The sequence below is a fragment of the Lissotriton vulgaris genome, chromosome 2_1 (assembly GCF_964263255.1).
Source record: "Lissotriton vulgaris chromosome 2_1, aLisVul1.2, whole genome shotgun sequence".
Classification (NCBI taxonomy): domain Eukaryota; kingdom Metazoa; phylum Chordata; class Amphibia; order Caudata; family Salamandridae; genus Lissotriton; species Lissotriton vulgaris.
Window position 1 is genome coordinate 295518607 of NC_141687.1, and position 19398 is coordinate 295538004.

Here is a 19398-nt window from a genome sequence, read left to right on the forward strand (position 1 = left end):
AACAGATATGTGTATATTTATATGTTTTTACTTCAGTTGATGATGCCGAACCGTGTCTTACTGTAAGTAAGGAGGGTTTCCCCCCTTTCTGTCTGTGTGAGCGATAAACACTTTTATTAAGACTATACTTTCAGGGATCATTTCTATAGTTTTTAACTGAGGAAATGTGATTGACAGTGTTTGGTCTTCGCTAACCACGATGAAGAATTGAAGTGTTCTCTTCTGAGCGTGAAGTGAGTGAACAGTGTTGCATTTATGTAGCTGCTGTTTGCTATTGATGATCGTTCTTATTCCTTTCAAGAGGATTGGAGAAAGAGTACACAATCTGAGTGGTTAGCTACTTTATAGGGTGTAAGGAAGTCTATCCGTTCTTAATTTCTTGCTTAGTTTGTTATTTTTATAGTGTGCACTTTGGTTTATTTTTATTTAGCTGTTGAGTTCATGAATACTTAGTAGAAACTGTTGAGCTTTTTTGGACTTGTGGTTTTTGCAAGAGCTTATCTTTGAAAAGCACTTCTCACCGTCAGTTGGTATTTTGGTATGTTATTTATAAAAAAAGGTTTGTCTTTTAGAAAGTGGGGAGTGAAGAGTACTTTTTAAACGGACTGTGCATATGAGCTATTTGTAGAGCCTAGGCTGCTGCAAGGCAACTACTGCTACTCAACGATTTAACACTCTTTCAATTCGACTGTTTAAAGAAACCTCCTAATGCTACTTAAGCCTTTTAGACTAAGAGGAAGCGTATCACCCTGGCCACAGGTTATACAACTTACAAGGCTGCGGTGGATCTTAGACTGCTGAGGATAAAAAACTCCTCCTTTGGTATTTGCTAAAGTTTTCACAGGAATTTGTGGAGTGCAAAGCAGAAGTAAAGGACTGTGTATGTTTACTTATCATTATGAAATCTAGTGTGCTCAGCACAAAAACTTGCAGCTCCCAACTAGCCCCCGTACAGCCCCTACTACATCAAGGGCTTAATGTATTCGAACTTTGGAATTTGAAGGATCCATTGGGGAGAATGGAGTTGCAACAATAAAAAATAATGGTCAAAACGAGCCACCTGCTCCAGCAAGTACCATTTTCTTGGTTCTCCTGCTTTAACTCAGAATATTCTTAATTCATAGACTGGAATGTTGTGATATCAGAATAGACTTTCTACCTCGGGTATCACATTGATTAAATGCCCTATCCTCTCGATATAGAAGCTCAGCTTTAACTTGAGTCAAGAACTCAAACAGAGGGTATTTAAGGACCATTGTAGCCCCCTTTAGCGTTCCATTATGCTATATTCGAACACTGGAAGATTAGACCCTCATGTAGAGAATCGAAATATCAGCCGTTTGTAAATAGTAGGATAAACCCTGTGCCTTGAAACTTCTAATGGTTCGAGCCCCGACTGCCACCATTTTGGATTTCCACCGTGCTGCGACGCCTAGGAAAAGACCTAGGTGGGCTGGCGCCAGACCGTAAATTGTGGTAGTTCACGGTGTGGTGACAGGCCAGGTGAATACCCATAGACTGTTCTTCTTGGTTATGCAGGAGTCTGGGGCATTGCCCGACTGGTTTTCCAGCCATGGCCTCTTTTTACGTAAAACTTACACAGTTAAGACCTTACTGTGATAGCCTTTTAGCCTGCCGCTAGAGGCAATGGCGACCAGGAACGGTCCCCTTTCCTCTGTTTGTCCCTAGCCTTCAACTTTAGTCTATCATGCTGAATTAAAGTTTAGTTCTCTAACCAAAGACTGCAGCGGCAGGTTTTAATTATCTATCACTGATCTGCTGAGAGCTTAGCCAGGTGACAGAAAAAATGCTGTTGTGATATCTTCCTGTAACCCTTGGACAGCTTAGCATAGAGTTATAAAACTTTTTGTTCGCGATATGTTATGAAGAATCAAGATTGAAGTAGAAATTGTAAGTGGTCCGAAGGTGTTGCAGATAAGTTCTGATCTAAAAAGGAAGGTCACAGGCAGAGTTTTTTTTTTAAACAACTGTCTACTGTTGACAGTTGTTCCTTTCTTCATTTAAGGATATGCTGGAAGACAGAAGTGTACACTGAAAAGTTCAATTCCGGGTTGTGATGAATATTAGGTACCAAACGTTTCCGGCAAGTATTCACTTCCCAGTGTAAAAAGTATTTTGCACAAAAAAACATAAACTATATTTTGGATACTTCTGTAGTTCCGAGAGGCTAAACGTCTAGTAGCTTTAAAAACCCGCATAAATTCAAGCTGGGTGGTAGGACAAGTTGTTGTTCATGTGAACGCTTTCCTAGATAACCAGGAATTCAGGGCGCTACTGAAAGCGATAGGTTCCGTTATCTCCTGTAGTTGCTGAAAGCAGGTTTTTACAAAGTTTGGACCATCGCCGAAGGCCATCCTCAGCTTAGAGTCTTATATGTGAACTGGGGAACAGTTTGTTTTTTTGGGGTAACCGATCAAAGATGTTGACCTACATTTGATCTGTGGGGCAACTGTTCAAAATGTCAAGGTAGCTGTAATGCTACAACTTTTGTTTCCACACTTGCAAGCTTAGCAGGTCGCTTCACATATGCTAGCGATCAGTGTCACTCTTTTGGCTGATTGACTGTTCCTAATCTAGACCAAATATTCCCATTAAAAATCATCTCTATGATATTGTGGAAACCACAGTTTTTTGAAGAATTTTCCAGCTTTCCCTCTGGTACAGCGTTGGGTCAGGAAGAGTCAGGTTGAATTTAATTGGTTGCTGATTTAAAATATGCAAATTTTAAAGCAGTGTCACCAGGATCTATTAAGTATGTTTTAATGTAAATAAATGCATATGCGTGTGTATCGGTAGAATATTATTTCGTGGAGTAACAGATATGTGTATATTTATATGTTTTTACTTCAGTTGATGATGCCGAACCGTGTCTTACTGTAAGTAAGGAGGGTTTCCCCCCTTTCTGTCTGTGTGAGCGATAAACACTTTTATTAAGACTATACTTTCAGGGATCATTTCTATAGTTTTTAACTGAGGAAATGTGATTGACAGTGTTTGGTCTTCGCTAACCACGATGAAGAATTGAAGTGTTCTCTTCTGAGCGTGAAGTGAGTGAACAGTGTTGCATTTATGTAGCTGCTGTTTGCTATTGATGATCGTTCTTATTCCTTTCAAGAGGATTGGAGAAAGAGTACACAATCTGAGTGGTTAGCTACTTTATAGGGTGTAAGGAAGTCTATCCGTTCTTAATTTCTTGCTTAGTTTGTTATTTTTATAGTGTGCACTTTGGTTTATTTTTATTTAGCTGTTGAGTTCATGAATACTTAGTAGAAGCTGTTGAGCTTTTTTGGACTTGTGGTTTTTGCAAGAGCTTATCTTTGAAAAGCACTTCTCACCGTCAGTTGGTATTTTGGTATGTTATTTATAAAAAAAGGTTTGTCTTTTAGAAAGTGGGGAGTGAAGAGTACTTTTTAAACGGACTGTGCATATGAGCTATTTGTAGAGCCTAGGCTGCTGCAAGGCAACTACTGCTACTCAACGATTTAACACTCTTTCAATTCGACTGTTTAAAGAAACCTCCTAATGCTAGTTAAGCCTTTTAGACTAAGAGGAAGCGTATCACCCTGGCCACAGGTTATACAACTTACAAGGCTGCGGTGGATCTTAGACTGCTGAGGATAAAAAACTCCTCCTTTGGTATTTGCTAAAGTTTTCACAGGAATTTGTGGAGTGCAAAGCAGAAGTAAAGGACTGTGTATGTTTACTTATCATTATGAAATCTAGTGTGCTCAGCACAAAAACTTGCAGCTCCCAACTAGCCGCCGTACAGCCCCTACTACATCAAGGGCTTAATGTATTCGAACTTTGGAATTTGAAGGATCCATTGGGGAGAATGGAGTTGCAACAATAAAAAATAATGGTCAAAACGAGCCACCTGCTCCAGCAAGTACCATTTTCTTGGTTCTCCTGCTTTAACTCAGAATATTCTTAATTCATAGACTGGAATGTTGTGATATCAGAATGGACTTTCTACCTCGGGTATCACATTGATTAAATGCCCTATCCTCTCGATATAGAAGCTCAGCTTTAACTTGAGTCAAGAACTCAAACAGAGGGTATTTAAGGACCATTGTAGCCCCCTTTAGCGTTCCATTATGCTATATTCGAACACTGGAAGATTAGACCCTCATGTAGAGAATCGAAATATCAGCCGTTTGTAAATAGTAGGATAAACCCTGTGCCTTGAAACTTCTAATGGTTCGAGCCCCGACTGCCACCATTTTGGATTTCCACCGTGCTGCGACGCCTAGGAAAAGACCTAGGTGGGCTGGCGCCAGACCGTAAATTGTGGTAGTTCACGGTGTGGTGACAGGCCAGGTGAATACCCATAGACTGTTCTTCTTGGTTATGCAAGAGTCTGGGGCATTGCCCGACTGGTTTTCCAGCCATGGCCTCTTTTTACGTAAAACTTACACAGTTAAGACCTTACTGTGATAGCCTTTTAGCCTGCCGCAAGAGGCAATGGCGACCAGGAACGGTCCCCTTTCCTCTGTTTGTCCCTAGCCTTCAACTTTAGTCTATCATGCTGAATTAAAGTTTAGTTCTCTAACCAAAGACTGCAGCGGCAGGTTTTAATTATCTATCACTGATCTGCTGAGAGCTTAGCCAGGTGACAGAAAAAATGCTGTTGTGATATCTTCCTGTAACCCTTGGACAGCTTAGCATAGAGTTATAAAACTTTTTGTTCGCGATATGTCATGAAGAATCAAGATTGAAGTAGAAATTGTAAGTGGTCCGAAGGTGTTGCAGATAAGTTCTGATCTAAAAAGGAAGGTCACAGGCAGAGTTTTTTTTTTAAACAACTGTCTACTGTTGACAGCTGTTCCTTTCTTCATTTAAGGATATGCTGGAAGACAGAAGTGTACACTGAAAAGTTCAATTCCGGGTTCTGATGAATATTAGGTACCAAACGTTTCCGGCAAGTATTCACTTCCCAGTGTAAAAAGTATTTTGCACAAAAAAACATAAACTATATTTTGGATACTTCTGTAGTTCCGAGAGGCTAAACGTCTAGTAGCTTTAAAAACCCGCATAAATTCAAGCTGGGTGGTAGGACAAGTTGTTGTTCATGTGAACGCTTTCCTAGATAACCAGGAATTCAGGCGCGCTACTGAAAGCGATAGGTTCCGTTATCTCCTGTAGTTGCTGAAAGCAGGTTTTCACAAAGTTTGGACCATCGCCGAAGGCCATCCTCAGCTTAGAGTCTTATATGTGAACTGGGGAACAGTTCGTTTTTTTGGGGTAACCGATCAAAGATGTTGACCTACATTTGATCTGTGGGGCAACTGTTCAAAATGTCAAGGTAGCTGTAATGCTACAACTTTTGTTTCCACACTTGCAAGCTTAGCATGTCGCTTCACATATGCTAGCGATCAGTGTCACTCTTTTGGCTGATTGACTGTTCCTAATCTAGACCAAATATTCCCATTAAAAATCATCTCTATGATATTGTGGAAACCACAGTTTTTTGAAGAATTTTCCAGCTTTCCCTCTGGTACAGCGTTGGGTCAGGAAGAGTCGGTTGAATTTAATTGGTTGCTGATTTAAAATATGCAAATTTTAAAGCAGTGTCACCAGGATCTATTAAGTATGTTTTAATGTAAATAAATGCATATGCGTGTGTATCGGTAGAATGTTATTTCGTGGAGTAACAGATATGTTTATATTTATATGTTTTTATTTCAGTTGATGATGCCGAACCGTGTCTTACTGTAAGTAAGGAGGGTTTCCCCCCTTTCTGTCTGTGTGAGCGATAAACAGTTTTATTAGGACTATACTTTCAGGGATCATTTCTATAGTTTTTAACTGAGGAAATGTGATTGATAGTGCTTGGTCTTCGCTAACCATGATGAAGAATTGAAGTGTTCTCTTCTGAGCATGAAGTGAGTGAACAGTATTGCATTTATGTAGCTGCTGTTTGCTATTGATGATCGTTCTTATTCCTTTCAAGAGGATTGGAGAAAGAGTACACAATCTGAGTGGTTAGCTACTTTATAGGGTGTAAGGAAGTCTCTCCGTTCTTAATTTCTTGCTTAGTTTGTTATTTTTATAGTGTGCACTTTGGTTTATTTTTATTTAGCTGTTGAGTTCATGAATACTTAGTAGAAGCTGTTGAGCTTTTTTGGACTTGTGGTTTTTGCAAGAGCTTATCTTTGAAAAGCACTTCTCACGGTCAGATGGTATTTTGGTATGTTATTTATAAAATAAGGTTTGTTTTTTAGAACGTGGGGAGTGAAGAGTACTTTTTAAACGGACTGTGCGTATGAGCTATTTGTAGAGCCTAGGCTGCTGCAAGGCAACTACTGCTACTCAACGATTTAACACTCTTTCAATTCGACTGTTTAAAGGAACCTCCTAATGCTAGTTAAGCCTTTTAGACTAAGAGGAAGCGTATCACCCTGGTCACAGGTTATACAACTTACAAGGCTGCGGTGGATCTTAGACTGCTGAGGATAAAAAACTCCTCCTTTGGTATTTGCTAAAGTTTTCACAGGAATTTGTGGAGTGCAAAGCAGAAGTAAAGGACTGTGGGGCATATTATCAAGCCTGTGCGCTAAAATTATCGCCGCTTTATCGGCCGAAAACGGCCGATAAAGCGGCGATAATGGGCTTGATAATATGCTCTATGGAATTCCAATCGAAGCACATGTTAGATGTGAAGACATCTAACATGGGCTTCGATTGGAATTCCACAGAGCATATTATCAAGCCCATTATCGCCGCTTTATCGGCCGTTTTCGGCCGATTAAGCGGCGATAATTTTAGCGCACAGGCTTGATAATATGCCCCTGTGTATGTTTACTTATCATTATGAAATCTAGTGTGCTCAGCACAAAAACTTGCAGCTCCTAACTAGCCCCCGTACAGCCCCTAGTACATCAAGGGCTTAATGTATTCGAACTTTGGAATTTGAAGGATCCATTGGGGAGAATGGAGTTGCAACAATAAAAAATAATGGTCAAAACGAGCCACCTGCTCCAGCAAGTACCATTTTCTTGGTTCTCCTGCTTTAACTCAGAATATTCTTAATTCATAGACTGGAATGTTGTGATATCAGAATAGACTTTCTACCTCGGGTATCACATTGATTAAATGCCCTATCCTCTCGATATAGAAGCTCAGCTTTAACTTGAGTCAAGAACTCAAACAGAGGGTATTTAAGGACCATTGTAGCCCCCTTTAGCGTTCCATTATGCTATATTCGAACACTGGAAGATTGGACCCTCATGTAGAGAATCGAAATATCAGCCGTTTGTAAATAGTAGGATAAACCCTGTGCCTTGAAACTTCTAATGGTTCGAGCCCCGACTGCCACCATTTTGGATTTCCACCGTGCTGCGACGCCTAGGAAAAGAGCTAGGTGGGCTGGCGCCAGACCGTAAATTGTGGAAGTTCACGGTGTGGTGACAGGCCAGGTGAATACCCATAGACTGTTCTTCTTGGTTATGCAAGAGTCTGGGGCATTGCCTGACTGGTTTTCCAGCCATGGCCTCTTTTTACGTAAAACTTACACAGTTAAGACCTTATTGTGATAGCCTTTTAGCCTGCCGCAAGAGGCAATGGCGACCAGGAACGGTCCTCTTTCCTCTGTTTGTCCCTAGCCTTCAACTTTAGTCTATCATGCTGAATTAAAGTTTAGTTCGCTAACTAAAGACTGCAGCGGCAGGTTTTAATTATCTATCACTGATCTGCTGAGAGCTTAGCCAGGTGACAGAAAAAAATGCTGTTGTGATATCTTCCTGTAACCCTTGGACAGCTTAGCATAGAGTTATAAAACTTTTTGTCACGATATGTTATGAAGAATCAAGATTGAAGTAGAAATTGTAAGTGGGCCGAAGGTGTTGCAGATAAGTTCTGATCTAAAAAGGAAGGTCACAGGCAGAGTTTTTTTTTTTAAACAACTGTCTACTGTTGACAGCTGTTCCTTTCTTCATTTAAGGATATGCTGGAAGACAGAAGTGTACACTGAAAAGTTCAATTCCGGGTTCTGATGAATATTAGGTACCAAACGTTTCCGGCAAGTATTCACTTCCCAGTGTAAAAAGTATTTTGCACAAAAAAACATAAACTATATTTTGGATACTTCTGTAGTTCCGAGAGGCTAAACGTCTAGTAGCTTTAAAAACCCGCATAAATTCAAGCTGGGTGGTAGGACAAGTTGTTGTTCATGTGAACGCTTTCCTAGATAACCAGGAATTCAGGGCGCTACTGAAAGCGATAGGTTCCGTTATCTCCTGTAGTTGCTGAAAGCAGGTTTTCACAAAGTTTGGACCATCGCCGAAGGCCATCCTCAGCTTAGAGTCTTATATGTGAACTGGGGAACAGTTCGTTTTTTTGGGGTAACCGTTCAAAGATGTTGACCTACATTTGATCTGTGGGGCAACTGTTCAAAATGTCAAGGTAGCTGTAATGCTACAACTTTTGTTTCCACACTTGCAAGCTTAGCAGGTCGCTTCACATATGCTAGCGATCAGTGTCACTCTTTTGGCTGATTGACTGTTCCTAATCTAGACCAAATATTCCCATTAAAAATCATCTCTATGATATTGTGGAAACCACAGTTTTTTGAAGAATTTTCCAGCTTTCCCTCTGGTACAGCGTTGGGTCAGGAAGAGTCAGGTTGAATTTAATTGGTTGCTGATTTAAAATATGCAAATTTTAAAGCAGTGTCACCAGGATCTATTAAGTATGTTTTAATGTAAATAAATGCATATGCGTGTGTATCGGTAGAATGTTATTTCGTGGAGTAACAGATATGTGTATATTTATATGTTTTTATTTCAGTTGATGATGCCGAACCGTGTCTTACTGTAAGTAAGGAGGGTTTCCCCCCTTTCTGTCTGTGTGAGCGATAAACAGTTTTATTAAGACTATACTTTCAGGGATCATTTCTATAGTTTTTAACTGAGGAAATGTGATTGAAAGTGTTTGGTCTTCGCTAACCCCGATGAAGAATTGAAGTGTTCTCTTCTGAGCGTGAAGTGAGTGAACAGTGTTGCATTTATGTAGCTGCTGTTTGCTATTGATGATCGTTCTTATTCCTTTCAAGAGGATTGGAGAAAGAGTACACAATCTGAGTGGTTAGATACTTTATAGGGTGTAAGGAAGTCTATCCGTTCTTAATTTCTTGCTTAGTTTGTTATTTTTATAGTGTGCACTTTGGTTTATTTTTATTTAGCTGTTGAGTTCATGAATACTTAGTAGAAGCTGTTGAGCTTTTTTGGACTTGTGGTTTTTGCAAGAGCTTATCTTTGAAAAGCACTTCTCACCGTCAGTTGGTATTTTGGTATGTTATTTATAAAAAAAGGTTTGTTTTTTAGAAAGTTTGGGAGTGAAGAGTACTTTTTAAACGGACTGTGCGTATGAGCTATTTGTAGAGCCTAGGCTGCTGCAAGGCAACTACTGCTACTCAACGATTTAACACTCTTTCAATTCGACTGTTTAAAGAAACCTCCTAATGCTAGTTAAGCCTTTTAGACTAAGAGGAAGCGTATCACCCTGGCCACAGGTTATACAACTTACAAGGCTGCGGTGGATCTTAGACTGCTGAGGATAAAAAACTCCTCCTTTGGTATTTGCTAAAGTTTTCACAGGAATTTGTGGAGTGCAAAGCAGAAGTAAAGGACTGTGTATGTTTACTTATCATTATGAAATCTAGTGTGCTCAGCACAAAAACTTGCAGCTCCCAACTAGCCCCCGTACAGCCCCTACTACATCAAGGACTTAATGTATTCGAACTTTGGAATTTGAAGGATCCATTGGGGAGAATGGAGTTGCAACAATAAAAAATAATGGTCAAAACGAGCCACCTGCTCCAGCAAGTACCATTTTCTTGGTTCTCCTGCTTTAACTCAGAATATTCTTAATTCATAGACTGGAATGTTGTGATATCAGAATAGACTTTCTACCTCGGGTATCACATTGATTAAATGCCCTATCCTCTCGATATAGAAGCTCAGCTTTAACTTGAGTCAAGAACTCAAACAGAGGGTATTTAAGGACCATTGTAGCCCCCTTTAGCGTTCCATTATGCTATATTCGAACACTGGAAGATTAGACCCTCATGTAGTGAATCGAAATATCAGCCGTTTGTAAATAGTAGGATAAACCCTGTGCCTTGAAACTTCTAATGGTTCGAGCCCCGACTGCCACCATTTTGGATTTCCACCATGCTGCGACGCCTAGGAAAAGACCTAGGTGGGCTGGCGCCAGACCGTAAATTGTGGAAGTTCACGGTGTGGTGACAGGCCAGGTGAATACCCATAGACTGTTCTTCTTGGTTATGCAAGAGTCTGGGGCATTGCCCGACTGGTTTTCCAGCCATGGCCTCTTTTTACGTAAAACTTACACAGTTAAGACCTTACTGTGATAGCCTTTTAGCCTGCCGCAAGAGGCAATGGCGACCAGGAACGGTCCCCTTTCCTCTGTTTGTCCCTAGCCTTCAACTTTAGTCTATCATGCTGAATTAAAGTTTAGTTCTCTAACCAAAGACTGTAGCGGCAGGTTTTAATTATCTATCACTGATCTGCTGAGAGCTTAGCCAGGTGACAGAAAAAATGCTGTTGTGATATCTTCCTGTAACCCTTGGACAGCTTAGCATAGAGTTATAAAACTTTTTGTTCGCGATATGTTATGAAGAATCAAGATTGAAGTAGAAATTGTAAGTGGTCCGAAGGTGTTGCAGATAAGTTCTGATCTAAAAAGGAAGGTCACAGGCAGAGTTTTTTTTTAAACAACTGTCTACTGTTGACAGTTGTTCCTTTCTTCATTTAAGGATATGCTGGAAGACAGAAGTGTACACTGAAAAGTTCAATTCCGGGTTGTGATGAATATTAGGTACCAAACGTTTCCGGCAAGTATTCACTTCCCAGTGTAAAAAGTATTTTGCACAAAAAAACATAAACTATATTTTGGATACTTCTGTAGTTCCGAGAGGCTAAACGTCTAGTAGCTTTAAAAACCCGCATAAATTCAAGCTGGGTGGTAGGACAAGTTGTTGTTCATGTGAACGCTTTCCTAGATAACCAGGAATTCAGGGCGCTACTGAAAGCGATAGGTTCCGTTATCTCCTGTAGTTGCTGAAAGCAGGTTTTCACAAAGTTTGGACCATCGCCGAAGGCCATCCTCAGCTTAGAGTCTTATATGTGAACTGGGGAACAGTTTTTTTTTTGGGGGTAACCGATCAAAGATGTTGACCTACATTTGATCTGTGGGGCAACTGTTCAAAATGTCAAGGTAGCTGTAATGCTACAACTTTTGTTTCCACACTTGCAAGCTTAGCAGGTCGCTTCACATATGCTAGCGATCAGTGTCACTCTTTTGGCTGATTGACTGTTCCTAATCTAGACCAAATATTCCCATTAAAAATCATCTCTATGATATTGTGGAAACCACAGTTTTTTGAAGAATTTTCCAGCTTTCCCTCTGGTACAGCGTTGGGTCAGGAAGAGTCAGGTTGAATTTAATTGGTTGCTGATTTAAAATATGCAAATTTTAAAGCAGTGTCACCAGGATCTATTAAGTATGTTTTAATGTAAATAAATGCATATGCGTGTGTATCGGTAGAATATTATTTCGTGGAGTAACAGATATGTGTATATTTATATGTTTTTACTTCAGTTGATGATGCCGAACCGTGTCTTACTGTAAGTAAGGAGGGTTTCCCCCCTTTCTGTCTGTGTGAGCGATAAACACTTTTATTAAGACTATACTTTCAGGGATCATTTCTATAGTTTTTAACTGAGGAAATGTGATTGACAGTGTTTGGTCTTCGCTAACCACGATGAAGAATTGAAGTGTTCTCTTCTGAGCGTGAAGTGAGTGAACAGTGTTGCATTTATGTAGCTGTTGTTTGCTATTGATGATCGTTCTTATTCCTTTCAAGAGGATTGGAGAAAGAGTACACAATCTGAGTGGTTAGCTACTTTATAGGGTGTAAGGAAGTCTATCCGTTCTTAATTTCTTGCTTAGTTTGTTATTTTTATAGTGTGCACTTTGGTTTATTTTTATTTAGCTGTTGAGTTCATGAATACTTAGTAGAAGCTGTTGAGCTTTTTTGGACTTGTGGTTTTTGCAAGAGCTTATCTTTGAAAAGCACTTCTCACCGTCAGTTGGTATTTTGGTATGTTATTTATAAAAAAAGGTTTGTCTTTTAGAAAGTGGGGAGTGAAGAGTACTTTTTAAACGGACTGTGCATATGAGCTATTTGTAGAGCCTAGGCTGCTGCAAGGCAACTACTGCTACTCAACGATTTAACACTCTTTCAATTCGACTGTTTAAAGAAACCTCCTAATGCTAGTTAAGCCTTTTAGACTAAGAGGAAGCGTATCACCCTGGCCACAGGTTATACAACTTACAAGGCTGCGGTGGATCTTAGACTGCTGAGGATAAAAAACTCCTCCTTTGGTATTTGCTAAAGTTTTCACAGGAATTTGTGGAGTGCAAAGCAGAAGTAAAGGACTGTGTATGTTTACTTATCATTATGAAATCTAGTGTGCTCAGCACAAAAACTTGCAGCTCCCAACTAGCCGCCGTACAGCCCCTACTACATCAAGGGCTTAATGTATTCGAACTTTGGAATTTGAAGGATCCATTGGGGAGAATGGAGTTGCAACAATAAAAAATAATGGTCAAAACGAGCCACCTGCTCCAGCAAGTACCATTTTCTTGGTTCTCCTGCTTTAACTCAGAATATTCTTAATTCATAGACTGGAATGTTGTGATATCAGAATAGACTTTCTACCTCGGGTATCACATTGATTAAATGCCCTATCCTCTCGATATAGAAGCTCAGCTTTAACTTGAGTCAAGAACTCAAACAGAGGGTATTTAAGGACCATTGTAGCCCCCTTTAGCGTTCCATTATGCTATATTCGAACACTGGAAGATTAGACCCTCATGTAGAGAATCGAAATATCAGCCGTTTGTAAATAGTAGGATAAACCCTGTGCCTTGAAACTTCTAATGGTTCGAGCCCCGACTGCCACCATTTTGGATTTCCACCGTGCTGCGACGCCTAGGAAAAGACCTAGGTGGGCTGGCGCCAGACCGTAAATTGTGGTAGTTCACGGTGTGGTGACAGGCCAGGTGAATACCCATAGACTGTTCTTCTTGGTTATGCAGGAGTCTGGGGCATTGCCCGACTGGTTTTCCAGCCATGGCCTCTTTTTACGTAAAACTTACACAGTTAAGACCTTACTGTGATAGCCTTTTAGCCTGCCGCTAGAGGCAATGGCGACCAGGAACGGTCCCCTTTCCTCTGTTTGTCCCTAGCCTTCAACTTTAGTCTATCATGCTGAATTAAAGTTTAGTTCTCTAACCAAAGACTGCAGCGGCAGGTTTTAATTATCTATCACTGATCTGCTGAGAGCTTAGCCAGGTGACAGAAAAAATGCTGTTGTGATATCTTCCTGTAACCCTTGGACAGCTTAGCATAGAGTTATAAAACTTTTTGTTCGCGATATGTTATGAAGAATCAAGATTGAAGTAGAAATTGTAAGTGGTCCGAAGGTGTTGCAGATAAGTTCTGATCTAAAAAGGAAGGTCACAGGCAGAGTTTTTTTTTTAAACAACTGTCTACTGTTGACAGTTGTTCCTTTCTTCATTTAAGGATATGCTGGAAGACAGAAGTGTACACTGAAAAGTTCAATTCCGGGTTCTGATGAATATTAGGTACCAAACGTTTCCGGCAAGTATTCACTTCCCAGTGTAAAAAGTATTTTGCACAAAAAAACATAAACTATATTTTGGATACTTCTGTAGTTCCGAGAGGCTAAACGTCTAGTAGCTTTAAAAACCCGCATAAATTCAAGCTGGGTGGTAGGACAAGTTGTTGTTCATGTGAACGCTTTCCTAGATAACCAGGAATTCAGGGCGCTACTGAAAGCGATAGGTTCCGTTATCTCCTGTAGTTGCTGAAAGCAGGTTTTCACAAAGTTTGGACCATCGCCGAAGGCCATCCTCAGCTTAGAGTCTTATATGTGAACTGGGGAACAGTTCGTTTTTTTGGGTAACCGATCAAAGATGTTGACCTACATTTGATCTGTGGGGCAACTGTTCAAAATGTCAAGGTAGCTGTAATGCTACAACTTTTGTTTCCACACTTGCAAGCTTAGCAGGTCGCTTCACATATGCTAGCGATCAGTGTCACTCTTTTGGCTGATTGACTGTTCCTAATCTAGACCAAATATTCCCATTAAAAATCATCTCTATGATATTGTGGAAACCACAGTTTTTTGAAGAATTTTCCAGCTTTCCCTCTGGTACAGCGTTGGGTCAGGAAGAGTCAGGTTGAATTTAATTGGTTGCTGATTTAAAATATGCAAATTTTAAAGCAGTGTCACCAGGATCTATTAAGTATGTTTTAATGTAAATAAATGCATATGCGTGTGTATCGGTAGAATGTTATTTCGTGGAGTAACAGATATGTGTATATTTATATGTTTTTATTTCAGTTGATGATGCCGAACCGTGTCTTACTGTAAGTAAGGAGGGTTTCCCCCCTTTCTGTCTGTGTGAGCGATAAACAGTTTTATTAAGACTATACTTTCAGGGATCATTTCTATAGTTTTTAACTGAGGAAATGTGATTGAAAGTGTTTGGTCTTCGCTAACCACGATGAAGAATTGAAGTGTTTTCTTCTGAGCGTGAAGTGAGTGAACAGTGTTGCATTTATGTAGCTGCTGTTTGCTATTGATGATCGTTCTTATTTCTTTCAAGAGGATTGGAGAAAGAGTACACAATCTGAGTGGTTAGCTACTTTATAGGGTGTAAGGAAGTCTATCCGTTCTTAATTTCTTGCTTAGTTTGTTATTTTTATAGTGTGCACTTTGGTTTATTTTTATTTAGCTGTTGAGTTCATGAATACTTAGTAGAAGCTGTTGAGCTTTTTTGGACTTGTGGTTTTTGCAAGAGCTTATCTTTGAAAAGCACTTCTCACCGTCAGTTGGTATTTTGGTATGTTATTTATAAAAAAAGGTTTGTCTTTTAGAAAGTGGGGAGTGAAGAGTACTTTTTAAACGGACTGTGCATATGAGCTATTTGTAGAGCCTAGGCTGCTGCAAGGCAACTACTGCTACTCAACGATTTAACACTCTTTCAATTCGACTGTTTAAAGAAACCTCCTAATGCTAGTTAAGCCTTTTAGACTAAGAGGAAGCGTATCACCCTGGCCACAGGTTATACAACTTACAAGGCTGCGGTGGATCTTAGACTGCTGAGGATAAAAAACTCCTCCTTTGGTATTTGCTAAAGTTTTCACAGGAATTTGTGGAGTGCAAAGCAGAAGTAAAGGACTGTGTATGTTTACTTATCATTATGAAATCTAGTGTGCTCAGCACAAAAACTTGCAGCTCCCAACTAGCCGCCGTACAGCCCCTACTACATCAAGGGCTTAATGTATTCGAACTTTGGAATTTGAAGGATCCATTGGGGAGAATGGAGTTGCAACAATAAAAAATAATGGTCAAAACGAGCCACCTGCTCCAGCAAGTACCATTTTCTTGGTTCTCCTGCTTTAACTCAGAATATTCTTAATTCATAGACTGGAATGTTGTGATATCAGAATAGACTTTCTACCTCGGGTATCACATTGATTAAATGCCCTATCCTCTCGATATAGAAGCTCAGCTTTAACTTGAGTCAAGAACTCAAACAGAGGGTATTTAAGGACCATTGTAGCCCCCTTTAGCGTTCCATTATGCTATATTCGAACACTGGAAGATTAGACCCTCATGTAGAGAATCGAAATATCAGCCGTTTGTAAATAGTAGGATAAACCCTGTGCCTTGAAACTTCTAATGGTTCGAGCCCCGACTGCCACCATTTTGGATTTCCACCGTGCTGCGACGCCTAGGAAAAGACCTAGGTGGGCTGGCGCCAGACCGTAAATTGTGGTAGTTCACGGTGTGGTGACAGGCCAGGTGAATACCCATAGACTGTTCTTCTTGGTTATGCAGGAGTCTGGGGCATTGCCCGACTGGTTTTCCAGCCATGGCCTCTTTTTACGTAAAACTTACACAGTTAAGACCTTACTGTGATAGCCTTTTAGCCTGCCGCTAGAGGCAATGGCGACCAGGAACGGTCCCCTTTCCTCTGTTTGTCCCTAGCCTTCAACTTTAGTCTATCATGCTGAATTAAAGTTTAGTTCTCTAACCAAAGACTGCAGCGGCAGGTTTTAATTATCTATCACTGATCTGCTGAGAGCTTAGCCAGGTGACAGAAAAAATGCTGTTGTGATATCTTCCTGTAACCCTTGGACAGCTTAGCATAGAGTTATAAAACTTTTTGTTCGCGATATGTTATGAAGAATCAAGATTGAAGTAGAAATTGTAAGTGGTCCGAAGGTGTTGCAGATAAGTTCTGATCTAAAAAGGAAGGTCACAGGCAGAGTTTTTTTTTTAAACAACTGTCTACTGTTGACAGTTGTTCCTTTCTTCATTTAAGGATATGCTGGAAGACAGAAGTGTACACTGAAAAGTTCAATTCCGGGTTCTGATGAATATTAGGTACCAAACGTTTCCGGCAAGTATTCACTTCCCAGTGTAAAAAGTATTTTGCACAAAAAAACATAAACTATATTTTGGATACTTCTGTAGTTCCGAGAGGCTAAACGTCTAGTAGCTTTAAAAACCCGCATAAATTCAAGCTGGGTGGTAGGACAAGTTGTTGTTCATGTGAACGCTTTCCTAGATAACCAGGAATTCAGGGCGCTACTGAAAGCGATAGGTTCCGTTATCTCCTGTAGTTGCTGAAAGCAGGTTTTCACAAAGTTTGGACCATCGCCGAAGGCCATCCTCAGCTTAGAGTCTTATATGTGAACTGGGGAACAGTTCGTTTTTTTGGGTAACCGATCAAAGATGTTGACCTACATTTGATCTGTGGGGCAACTGTTCAAAATGTCAAGGTAGCTGTAATGCTACAACTTTTGTTTCCACACTTGCAAGCTTAGCAGGTCGCTTCACATATGCTAGCGATCAGTGTCACTCTTTTGGCTGATTGACTGTTCCTAATCTAGACCAAATATTCCCATTAAAAATCATCTCTATGATATTGTGGAAACCACAGTTTTTTGAAGAATTTTCCAGCTTTCCCTCTGGTACAGCGTTGGGTCAGGAAGAGTCAGGTTGAATTTAATTGGTTGCTGATTTAAAATATGCAAATTTTAAAGCAGTGTCACCAGGATCTATTAAGTATGTTTTAATGTAAATAAATGCATATGCGTGTGTATCGGTAGAATGTTATTTCGTGGAGTAACAGATATGTGTATATTTATATGTTTTTATTTCAGTTGATGATGCCGAACCGTGTCTTACTGTAAGTAAGGAGGGTTTCCCCCCTTTCTGTCTGTGTGAGCGATAAACAGTTTTATTAAGACTATACTTTCAGGGATCATTTCTATAGTTTTTAACTGAGGAAATGTGATTGAAAGTGTTTGGTCTTCGCTAACCACGATGAAGAATTGAAGTGTTTTCTTCTGAGCGTGAAGTGAGTGAACAGTGTTGCATTTATGAAGCTGCTGTTTGCTATTGATGATCGTTCTTATTTCTTTCAAGAGGATTGGAGAAAGAGTACACAATCTGAGTGGTTAGCTACTTTATAGGGTGTAAGGAAGTCTATCCGTTCTTAATTTCTTGCTTAGTTTGTTATTTTTATAGTGTGCACTTTGGTTTATTTTTATTTAGCTGTTGAGTTCATGAATACTTAGTAGAAGCTGTTGAGCTTTTTTGGACTTGTGGTTTTTGCAAGAGCTTATCTTTGAAAAGCACTTCTCACCGTCAGTTGGTATTTTGGTATGTTATTTATAAAAAAAGGTTTGTCTTTTAGAAAGTGGGGAGTGAAGAGTACTTTTTAAACGGACTGTGCATATGAGCTATTTGTAGAGCCTAGGCTGCTGCAAGGCAACTACTGCTACTCAACGATTTAACACTCTTTCAATTCGACTGTTTAAAGAAACCTCCTAATGCTAGTTAAGCCTTTTAGACTAAGAGGAAGCGTATCACCCTGGCCACAGGTTATACAACTTACAAGGCTGCGGTGGATCTTAGACTGCTGAGGATAAAAAACTCCTCCTTTGGTATTTGCTAAAGTTTTCACAGGAATTTGTGGAGTGCAAAGCAGAAGTAAAGGACTGTGTATGTTTACTTATCATTATGAAATCTAGTGTGCTCAGCACAAAAACTTGCAGCTCCCAACTAGCCGCCGTACAGCCCCTACTACATCAAGGGCTTAATGTATTCGAACTTTGGAATTTGAAGGATCCATTGGGGAGAATGGAGTTGCAACAATAAAAAATAATGGTCAAAACGAGCCACCTGCTCCAGCAAGTACCATTTTCTTGGTTCTCCTGCTTTAACTCAGAATATTCTTAATTCATAGACTGGAATGTTGTGATATCAGAATAGACTTTCTACCTCGGGTATCACATTGATTAAATGCCCTATCCTCTCGATATAGAAGCTCAGCTTTAACTTGAGTCAAGAACTCAAACAGAGGGTATTTAAGGACCATTGTAGCCCCCTTTAGCGTTCCATTATGCTATATTCGAACACTGGAAGATTAGACCCTCATGTAGAGAATCGAAATATCAGCCGTTTGTAAATAGTAGGATAAACCCTGTGCCTTGAAACTTCTAATGGTTCGAGCCCCGACTGCCACCATTTTGGATTTCCACCGTGCTGCGACGCCTAGGAAAAGACCTAGGTGGGCTGGCGCCAGACCGTAAATTGTGGTAGTTCACGGTGTGGTGACAGGCCAGGTGAATACCCATAGACTGTTCTTCTTGGTTATGCAGGAGTCTGGGGCATTGCCCGACTGGTTTTCCAGCCATGGCCTCTTTTTACGTAAAACTTACACAGTTAAGACCTTACTGTGATAGCCTTTTAGCCTGCCGCTAGAGGCAATGGCGACCAGGAACGGTCCCCTTTCCTCTGTTTGTCCCTAGCCTTCAACTTTAGTCTATCATGCTGAATTAAAGTTTAGTTCTCTAACCAAAGACTGCAGCGGCAGGTTTTAATTATCTATCACTGATCTGCTGAGAGCTTAGCCAGGTGACAGAAAAAATGCTGTTGTGATATCTTCCTGTAACCCTTGGACAGCTTAGCATAGAGTTATAAAACTTTTTGTTCGCGATATGTTATGAAGAATCAAGATTGAAGTAGAAATTGTAAGTGGTCCGAAGGTGTTGCAGATAAGTTCTGATCTAAAAAGGAAGGTCACAGGCAGAGTTTTTTTTTTAAACAACTGTCTACTGTTGACAGTTGTTCCTTTCTTCATTTAAGGATATGCTGGAAGACAGAAGTGTACACTGAAAAGTTCAATTCCGGGTTCTGATGAATATTAGGTACCAAACGTTTCCGGCAAGTATTCACTTCCCAGTGT

At 40.1% G+C, this 19398-nt stretch overlaps 7 non-coding genes across 7 annotated transcripts; all 7 read left to right on the forward strand.

Annotated features, from left to right (window-relative positions):
* Nucleotides 1-118: 118 nt before the first annotated feature.
* On the forward strand, nt 119-334 carry LOC147730184 (small nucleolar RNA U3). Its single transcript, XR_015309052.1, has one exon. It is a non-coding gene; the product is annotated as a small nucleolar RNA U3 (small nucleolar RNA).
* A 2619-nt stretch (nt 335-2953) lies between these two features.
* LOC147730185 (small nucleolar RNA U3) lies at nt 2954-3169 on the forward strand. The gene has a single exon (XR_015309053.1). It is a non-coding gene; the product is annotated as a small nucleolar RNA U3 (small nucleolar RNA).
* A 2619-nt stretch (nt 3170-5788) lies between these two features.
* LOC147730186 (small nucleolar RNA U3) lies at nt 5789-6004 on the forward strand. Its single transcript, XR_015308783.1, has one exon. It is a non-coding gene; the product is annotated as a small nucleolar RNA U3 (small nucleolar RNA).
* Nucleotides 6005-8887: 2883 nt separating this feature from the next.
* On the forward strand, nt 8888-9103 carry LOC147730187 (small nucleolar RNA U3). Its single transcript, XR_015309111.1, has one exon. It is a non-coding gene; the product is annotated as a small nucleolar RNA U3 (small nucleolar RNA).
* Nucleotides 9104-11722: 2619 nt separating this feature from the next.
* On the forward strand, nt 11723-11938 carry LOC147730188 (small nucleolar RNA U3). Its single transcript, XR_015309104.1, has one exon. It is a non-coding gene; the product is annotated as a small nucleolar RNA U3 (small nucleolar RNA).
* A 2618-nt stretch (nt 11939-14556) lies between these two features.
* Nucleotides 14557-14772, forward strand: LOC147730189 (small nucleolar RNA U3). Its single transcript, XR_015309114.1, has one exon. It is a non-coding gene; the product is annotated as a small nucleolar RNA U3 (small nucleolar RNA).
* A 2618-nt stretch (nt 14773-17390) lies between these two features.
* On the forward strand, nt 17391-17606 carry LOC147730190 (small nucleolar RNA U3). Its single transcript, XR_015309162.1, has one exon. It is a non-coding gene; the product is annotated as a small nucleolar RNA U3 (small nucleolar RNA).
* Nucleotides 17607-19398: the final 1792 nt, after the last annotated feature.